This window comes from Octodon degus, unplaced genomic scaffold (genome assembly GCF_000260255.1).
Source record: "Octodon degus isolate 3935 unplaced genomic scaffold, OctDeg1.0 scaffold00005, whole genome shotgun sequence".
NCBI classification, from domain to species: Eukaryota; Metazoa; Chordata; class Mammalia; order Rodentia; family Octodontidae; genus Octodon; species Octodon degus.
The window spans coordinates 27,692,863-27,701,972 of record NW_004524581.1 but is presented as its reverse complement, the minus strand read 5'-3'; the positions used below and the strand labels follow the sequence as shown (position 1 = coordinate 27,701,972).

At 40.7% G+C, this 9,110-nt stretch overlaps 1 protein-coding gene across 2 annotated transcripts in view; it reads left to right on the top strand.

Moving 5' to 3' along the window:
- Btbd9 (BTB domain containing 9) overlaps positions 1-9,110 on the top strand; it is a 439,436-nt gene that overhangs the window by 85,599 nt on the left and 344,727 nt on the right. The window lies entirely within an intron of this gene.

Here is a 9,110-nt window from a genome sequence, read left to right as displayed (position 1 = left end):
TATATATATATATATTTCCAGGGGAGAAATCTGGGCTAGATACATAAATTTAGTAATGATAACCGAAAGATGCTTCTTAAAGTTTCAAGACTAGATGAGATCACCGTACTAAGAGGTCAGGGACAGGAGTAGAATCCAGCACACACACTGAGAGGAACTGGTGGGGGGGATATGGGACCCAAGTCTGGCAAGAGTGATGTTTTTGAAACTAGGGAGGGAAGTGTTTGCTCTGGCAGAGCTACCAGGAGGTCATGGAAGATGAGGCCTGAGAACTGGCATTTGGGTTTGGCAGCAGCAATCCCAAGTGTCCTTTGTCTCCCCCCCCCCCCCCCACCAAAACCGGGGATTGAACTCAGGCCCTTGTGCTTGCCAGGCAAGCGCTTATTCTGAGCTATCTCCCTGTCCCCTCAAAGTGCCCTTTGAGGAGCAGTTGGCAGAGGAGAGGAGGGAGGAAATCCTGCTCAGAAGAGGTATAGAAGGAGGAGGGGTGGGAACACCATGTGTAGGCAACTCTTTGGAGAAGTGGACTGTGAAAGGCTGGAAAGCAGCAGGGCAGTGGTCCCCACACTTGGGAGCCTTCACTACAGTCACTTTTGCTAGCAGCTGCCTAGGAGGAATTAGTTTTGCAGAAATGTCATTATCATTAATCTTTCTGTTTCCTCTCCTGACAGCTGTCACTTTGGGTTGCTTCCCTCATTCACTCTGAGTTCCCAAGTTAGGACCTACTGAAATCTTGCTTTACTTTTGATACTCAAATAGGATGAGCCACTGTGTTTGGGGACAAAGATACTGCCTTCCACAGTACATTGCCGGACTGTCGGTTTAGAGACATGGTATTTCCTAAGACTTGAGGTAATGCCATGTGAACAAAGGGCAGCTAATATTTATTGAGTGTTCCATGCCAGCACAGAGTTGGGTGTTTTACATCCGTTATCCTTTTCACCATAATAGCTATTTGAGGTGGTAGAGCCTTGTAAAAAGAACATTTTACAGGTAGATACCTAGAATTTGTGACAACCCTGTTAGCATCCTGCTTCATCTTACCAGCTTTGAAGGCTCATTAGAACACTCAGGGATGTTTTAAGACTATCTCTGAAGTAACAGGGACATTTATAGAACTGGAATTAAAAGAAGTCATATTACAGGTTACTTTAAAAAAAAATACTGTGAACTTCTAGTTCAATAGCTTTCACTTTCTTAAACTGAGAAGCTAGATTTTGGCAAAAACATCCCGATCCAATGAAAAGCCTCCCAAAGATCTTAAATCCTGAGAATTTACAGTTCCCCTATACTTATGGGTTCTGTTGTCCCTTTCTGCACTTATTGATTTTTCTGGTGCCTTTGCTGTAAGATCTGCCTGGCAGTACCCACTTCTTTATGGATTTATTGCTCCTCTTTTTACCCTACTCTCTTTAGAAAAATACTATTTCAAACTTTTATCTGTTCCATCAAGTTACAACAATTTAAAGGTAGATTGTGCTTCTGGCCTAAACATGTTGACAGTGACCCTTAATAGTTTTTGAATTATAGTATGGTTTTCAGGTAAGCATCCTAGTGCTACAGTGTTTCTTTTTAGGTATGGACCTTACTTCTTCACTTATTTACATATTTCTGGGTAGAGATAAATTCCTGAGTTGGGTAAAAAGAAATTCTGTTTTAAAATTGCACTATTCTTTTTTTTTTTTTTGAGATGACATTTAGGAATGCACTATTTTAAATTTTTTGAACTTTGTAGACACATTTTCATTTTAAAGGAAGAGGAAAAATGACTTTCAAAAAAACGAGTTGGCAAAACCTGAAAAAGCTGTTAAAAAAAAAAAAAGTACTGTAACCTGACAAGAGAATAGGAAGAAATGATTACTGATGATTTCAATTTCCAGTGAATTACAAAGCATATGTAATAGACCTCGAAGAGGGATGATTCCTGTGGCATACTGCATGGTGCTTTCACAGATAAGTGTGTAAATGAAAGCAAAATGAATTGTTTCAGCCTGGCAAATCTGTACCATTTTGGTGGAGTGAAAATGAGTGAAATTGAAATAATTCTATCATTCCTTACTGAAAATAAAACATATAAATATTTTTGATGTGTTTTAAGACAATAGTATACTTATGGGCTTGCTGCAAAGAAACAATTTTGAATCAGAGGAAACTGGGTACAAGGACAAGGTTATAATAGTGTTTCATATAATTTATACTGCAAATTTGAGATTTTGAGATGTTACTTGTGGCTAGGAATTGATTAATTTTATACTGGAGATTAGAACCAGTGCCTTCATGCTCAGCTACATTCCCTGCCTTTTTTATTTCTTATTTTTTATTTTGAGACAGGGTCCCCCTGAGTTACACAGGCCAGGCTACTTTTGATCTTTTTTACTCCGCCTTGCAGAGTGCTGGCATTACAGGTGTGCACCACTTTTTCCAGTAAGAAGTTGTTATTTTATTTTATTTTTTAAACATATTTAGTACAGCGTCTACAGGGTCTCACTACCCAGATCGGACTTGTAACTCCTGTTTTCAGCCTCCCAAGCGAGTGCCACCGTGCCCAGTCTCATTCACCATCTCGGTGTGCCATGGGGGCAGAACCAGCCCAGCTAAACCAGGATCTAACCCTGGGCCCTGGGCCTGCCTAAGCACACACTTTAGTTTGCTGAGCCTTCTAGTAAGTTTTTAAAAACAACTTTGAACTTAGCAAAATTTTCAAAATAGAAAATAAACTTAATTCATATTGTCATTTCTCATTTATTTATTAAAAGCTAACAGAGTTCTGTGTGCTATTAAGACAAAAAATAAATCCCTGTTAAGGAGGCTATATTCTAGAAAAGGTAAAAGATAATAAGCAATTAAATAGGTAACTGTCATTTTATTTACCAAGTGGTAAGTGCTTTGTTGAAGTTTGAGTGCTCCCCTGACCCAAGTATTTGGGAGTGAATCTAGAGCCTTCTCACTGGAGCTGCATCTCCAGCCCTTTTTAGTTTTTATTTTGAGGCGGGGTCTTGCTAAATTTCTAAGCTACCAAAGTTGGGCTTGAACTTTAATCCTCTTGCCTCAGCCTCCCAGAGTGCTAGGATTATAGTTTGTACTGCCGTGCTCAGGCCAGTTCAGCAGTTTTGGGTTCTGTCAGAGGAAATGATGCCTGAGTTGAAACCTTAAGAGGACAGGATACAACCAGGTGAAGGGTGGGGAAAGATGAGGAGCCTGGTGCATGTCCATAACTGAAAGAAGCAGTGAGCTGGGCAATACTCAGTGAGCCAGGGAGCGAGTGAGCCAGGGTAAAGAGGTACAGGATGATGGTGGTAACTGGGGATGGATCTCCTAGGACTTAGAAAGTGAACTGAACCTGATCCCTGGAAGAAACTATTAAAGGATTTTTAGCTTCTTGTCATTTTAAAGGATACCAGTAAACATATGAAGAGGTGTTTAGCCTCAACCTTTTGTCCTTAGAACATGTGAATAAAAGCCACTTCACACCCAGTAGGGTAGCTATTATCAAAAATAAAACAGAAAGCCAGGTGTGATGGTCTATGCATATATTTTCAGCACTGGAGAGGCTGAGGCAGGAGGATTAACACAAGTTCAAGGCAAGTGTGGACTACATAGAGAGACTCCCAAAAAACCGAAAATCAGAACAGCCTCCTAAAACAGAAAATAGCAAATGTTTCCAAGAATGTAGAGATCTTAGAGCCCTTGTGCAGTCCCACTAGGATTGTATGATGGTGTGGCCACTGCAGAAAACAGTTTGGCAGTTGTTAAAAAAAAAAGTTAAACACAATTACCATATAATCCACCAATTCCAGTCCTCTAGTCTATACCCAAAGGATTTGAAAGAATTAAACATGTGCACGTACACTAGTATTTTTAGTAGATGGAAATGTTGTCCTTCCACAGCTGAATGGATAAACAAAATGTGTGGATATATAGTAAAATACTGTCCTGAAAATGTTGTACATCTTACAACAAAGATGAACTCTGAAAATACTAAATTACATGAAATAGGTCCAAAACAAAAGGACAGTTATTTTTATGATTTTGTTTACATGAAGTTCCATGGATAGGCCATTTCCTGGAGGCTGAGAGCCCAACACAGCTTACCGGAGACTGGAGCTGGTGGGGCTTTGGGAGTTGTTTAATGAGCACAGACTTCATTTAGGATGTTTAGAAAATTATGGAAACCGTAGTGATGGGGAATATACTTAATGACCCCAAATTGTACACTTTAAAAAGATTGAATTATTAAAACAGTATGCAAAAATTGCTCCGTGCCGTGGGACCTCTGTACCCAGTAACTGTTCCTGGAAGCCGTGAGAGCACCCAAGATGCTGAGTGCCAAATGGATGGCTGGGTCTGGAAAGCGTAGCAAGTCACAGGTAGCTGGCAGTGAGGAGTGCCGAGTAAATGATGTGTACCAGGACAAATTTTTCACATCCGAATGCATTGAGTACCAAACTCAGCAAGTTTCAAAGTGGTCAGGTAGCAGGCCTGACTGTGTATCAGTTAGGATGCACTTCAGCACAAATCATAGGAAATTTTATCATGGGAGTGCTTATCTTTCTCAGATAAGAAATCTGGAGGTTGGTTCCATGCAGCTCAGCAGTACCTTTAGAGCCAGCCTGTTTCTCCCACTGATGTCCTTAGCACGGTGGCATTTGCCTTCTTCTTTTTCTCTGTAGGCCCCCATGTACCTGCCCCTGCCCCAGGCCTGTCAGCATAAAAGGCAGGAGGAGGACTAGCAGGAAGGGGACACATCTGTGTTAAGAATGTGAAAGCTGGGTACTTCGAGTTTGGCGTTGCCCCAAATTCTTTTTCCTCACATGCCACATCTAATCCGTAGCAAATCCCATTTGACCCTACCTTCAAAATACAGACCCACTGTTTCTGTATAACCTAAGCTGCTTTCCAGGTCCAGACTACCACCATGTCTCTTAGGTTGATCTGTGTTGATGTACCACCTTGTCTCTCTGTGTACTTCTAGTCTTACATTCCCTGGCATCTCTTTTCAAGCCCTACACTAGTTTGTGTTTTTTAAAATTAAGACATAATTCCTATACCATAAAGCTCAACTTAATAGTGAACAAATCAGCATTTCTAGTATATTAGAAGGCTAAGCAGCCACCGTCTCTACCTAAGCCCAGAAAATGTTCTTTTTAAAATGTAAGTCTTAAACCATGTAAGCATCGCCGTCTCATTCACAGTAAAAGCCAGATAGCCTGTGTGGTCTGCGCGACTGCTGATTGGGCCCCGCTTGCCTTTCTGGCTTTGTTCCTTCAGCCCTCCTGTGCTGGCTCACGCCGGGCCACACCACACGCACCAAGCACTGCCTCGCAAGCTGTGCACCTGCTGTCCCTTCTGCCTGGAATGCTGCTGCTCTTCTGCCTAGATTTTCCAGTTACCTTTCCTGACCACCCTATTTAGAATTCCAGGCTGCCCCCCACTCAGTGACACACGTTCATAACACGCTTCCTTTTTTCTTTCAGCCTTCATCACCTAATATACTGTATATCTTACTAACTTGTTTACTGTGTATCTCTCCTTACCAGATTATAAACTCCTCCAGGTTGTTACGGCTTTTTGAATGCAACAGCTTGCACAGGTACAACGTGTTTGTTAACTGAGTAAATGAACTGTGTCAAAGAATACCCCGCCCTGTGCAGATTAGCCTGTAGATCAGTGGTGGCCAACCTACAGCACACGTGCCACAGCGGGCTGTTTGTTGTTATTGAAAACTGTAAAAGATTCGTCATCACTGCTCTAGGTGATAAGAAATAAGATGAATTGGGATTAGGTGGCCAGCACACTGGACATTGCAAGAACTGTTAGGATAAGTGCATTATTTATTTAATAAATATTTATTACTAAGTGCTGATATTGGCAAATACATATTTGCAAGGGCAAATAAACTAGTCCCTGCTATCATAGTTTGCATCCTAGAGGGTTGATACATTTGATATATACAATAGGTAAATAAGATAATGAAATAGTAATAATTTTTATGAAGAAAATCAGACAAAGCATGCTGGCTATTAGTGGTACATCCCTTAGCCCCTGCACTCAAGGAGATGAAGGCAGGAAAATTACAAGTTTGAGCCCAGTCTGGACAACTTAATGACTTAGCAAGCCCAAAAGAGACCGGGAATACAGTTCAGTGCGAAGGTCCTGGGTTCAGGTGCCAGTGCTGGGGTGGGGATAGGGGAGACAAAGCAGCAGAAATGATGGCTGGTATAGGCAAGTGGGGGAAAGAGGACTGGTGGTTATTCTGTGAAGGACATTTTTTTTAAGGAATGGTCTACAGGGTGTTCAGGGTCTTACTACTAGATCGGACTCATAGTGATCCACCTATTTACAGCCTCCCAAGAGATGGGAAGCATGAGAAAAGAGATTAGTGCAGAGGGAAGTGGTGAATCAAGGGAGTGGCAAGTGAGACTGGACAAATTAGATCATGAGGGCCAGCCAAATAGCTCAGTGGATTAAAGCACCTGGGTCTACCCAAGGAGTGGTAGGAGCTGATTCAGATTTTAAATGGGAACTTGAGCTGGGATGGGGTTCACAAACTTATTGGTGTTCATTGGCCAGATAGGTAGCGTAAGGGTACAAAGAGACTCATATAAGCAAAATGATTTGGAAACTACATTGATAAAAGGCACCTTTCCTTTGGCTTAAGTGTTGGGAGACAATAGAATAGTGGCACATAAATTAGAGAGCCTAGGCCCTGTGCTAAGAGGCATCACTTCTCCTGAGCTCTACTCAGCTAACCAAGTAGAGTTGCTTGTCTAGTGTTGCTCCTCTTTTAATTTTCCAAGAGACTTCAGGAATTCAGAATGACTTGTTAAGCTCTTGAATTTATAAATATTAACAACTAATTCAAATTGTTTATGAAAATACTTCAAACCAAGCAGAACCATTCCTGCCGGTAGGTCTGGGTTTCGAAGATGGCACTTTATGGTCTCTGGGTAAGGTGATGGCAGTGGAAGTGCAGAAAAGCAGATGAGATGAGACATAAGGTAGTAACAACAAATGTGATAAACTGGGTGTGTCTCCATCTTTGATGGGGTTTCAGGCATGAACAACTGAGTCAGTTGCAGTACCATTTACTGAGGGTAGGGAATTTGGGAAGAGGTACGCGGTGGTGTGGGAAGTCCCAGCGTTGCCTACTGTGGTGTATCCTCTCCCAAGCTCGGTAGCTTGATTTTGAGACGTGAGTGGGTGATCCAAACGGAGATTTCCAGGGAAAAGTTGAATGCATAGGAGATACAAACTTGGAGTTACTAATCTATACAGTACTTTCATGGGAGCTCTGGGGCCAGATGAAATCAGCTATTGGGCGTAGAGAAGAAGCCCATACGCACAGCCTTAGACTCGAACCTGTGCTCTGGGCGACCATGTCTGTTGTCTCCCCTGTGTACTTCCTGTAGAAACCTAGGCGTTAAATATGTAGTGAAGTTTACCACTGCGCTCCTCCAAATGGCTGGTTTTATATTAAACTTGCTAGAAGCAGAGAAAAAAACAGAAATTTTACTAATCTTTGGTAGAGATTCTTGATGCAGTCAGTTCAAAAATGAAAATTTTATAGTTGGTGTCTATGTCCATGCTCCAGTTGTAAAATGCGCCCTGTTTGAATTCTGTTTCCTGTTCTTATTCCTACCTCTTGTCCTTCTCTCTTACCTTCCTCAGATAGTTGAGAATTGACTATGTGCAAAGCATTGGGTAAGCATAGACGATGTAATAGTAAGATCAAACCAAACCAGATCATGAAGCTTACTATCTAGTTTCAGCATGATAGTATTCCGAAACTCTCCTATTCTAACCTTCATTTTTAAAATTTTTATTCTTTTTTATATAGGGAATATTGGAAAGCCTAAAATAAAAATTAAAATAAATATGAATAATATGTATTTCACCTTAGGAGCCTGTCATCTGAGAATATCAGAAAAATGTAAGTTTCTGTTTACTATTTCACCTTTGTCCAACATTAAGATGGCTATTGTGGTGGGCTTTTTTTTTTTTTTTTTACTTGCTTTCCTTATCAAGCTGTGCCTGTATATGAAAGAGAAAGACCCTGCTCAGTACAGACCATGACAAGGTAATGCTGTGGTAGAGTATTGCCACTTTAGATGTGGCGTCGTAGAACACTGCATGAGGTACATCACAGCTCTGCTTTGCTTTGGAGTTGAATTCAGAGTAGAGATTTGATTTTATTTCTAAAATTGTATAAGTCTTCAGGTATCATAACACTTGCTTCTGGGGAGGCACTGCTGAAGCCCTCCTGCCGGCTGGCTCAAGTCTTTAGTGTCCATAGATAGTGGTGTTTCCTTGAGGTAGACTTTATTTTATAAATCTTGATAAAGTTGGCACTTTGGGTTGACCTTAAGGTGTAAGACATACTGCTTCTGTTTAGTGCTTTAAAAAATACACAAAGTAAATCTGAACAGAGCCAGGCTTTTCTCTTTGTTAGAATTTTGTTTCTGCTTTTATATCATGTAAGTGCCTAGAGGCATCTTAAAATGGACATGATTTTATAAATCTTAAATAAAAATAAGTGCTTTATAGGTTTGGGATTTGCAAGTATATAATACGCTGTAAGTCAGCAAATCCATTGTAACACAATAAAATGTATTGTAGCATAAACCTATTTATCCAAAATATGGCTGATGAATTACTAGCCTAATCCATAAAATGGGCCCCACTGTGGAGCATTTTGTATTAATTTATTATACCTCCAACATGTGTATTATTACTTAGCACTTATTAAACATCAGCTATTTCTTGAGGACCGAACAGAATCAAAAGGTAGAATTTGACCCAACCAAAATTTTATTTGATACTCTGATATAGGAGCCGGGAGAAGAAAAGTTCTTTTTTTTTTTTTTCTCCCTGTGTCTCCTTTTTTTGTGCTTGTGTCTCTAATATATGTTTGATTCTTAAACAATTTCAGTCCCATTTTCAAGTTTGGGTATGTAAAAAATGCCCATGATTCTCATGTCCTGCTTATTGAAGGTATTAATGAAGAACTTTAACTATTAGAGGAAAAACCTTAGTAAATGAGCATCCCCAGGATTTTCTGCCGCGTTCCGGGAGCCCCCAGACCCAGTCCTAGCCCAGGTCCGGTGAGTGTG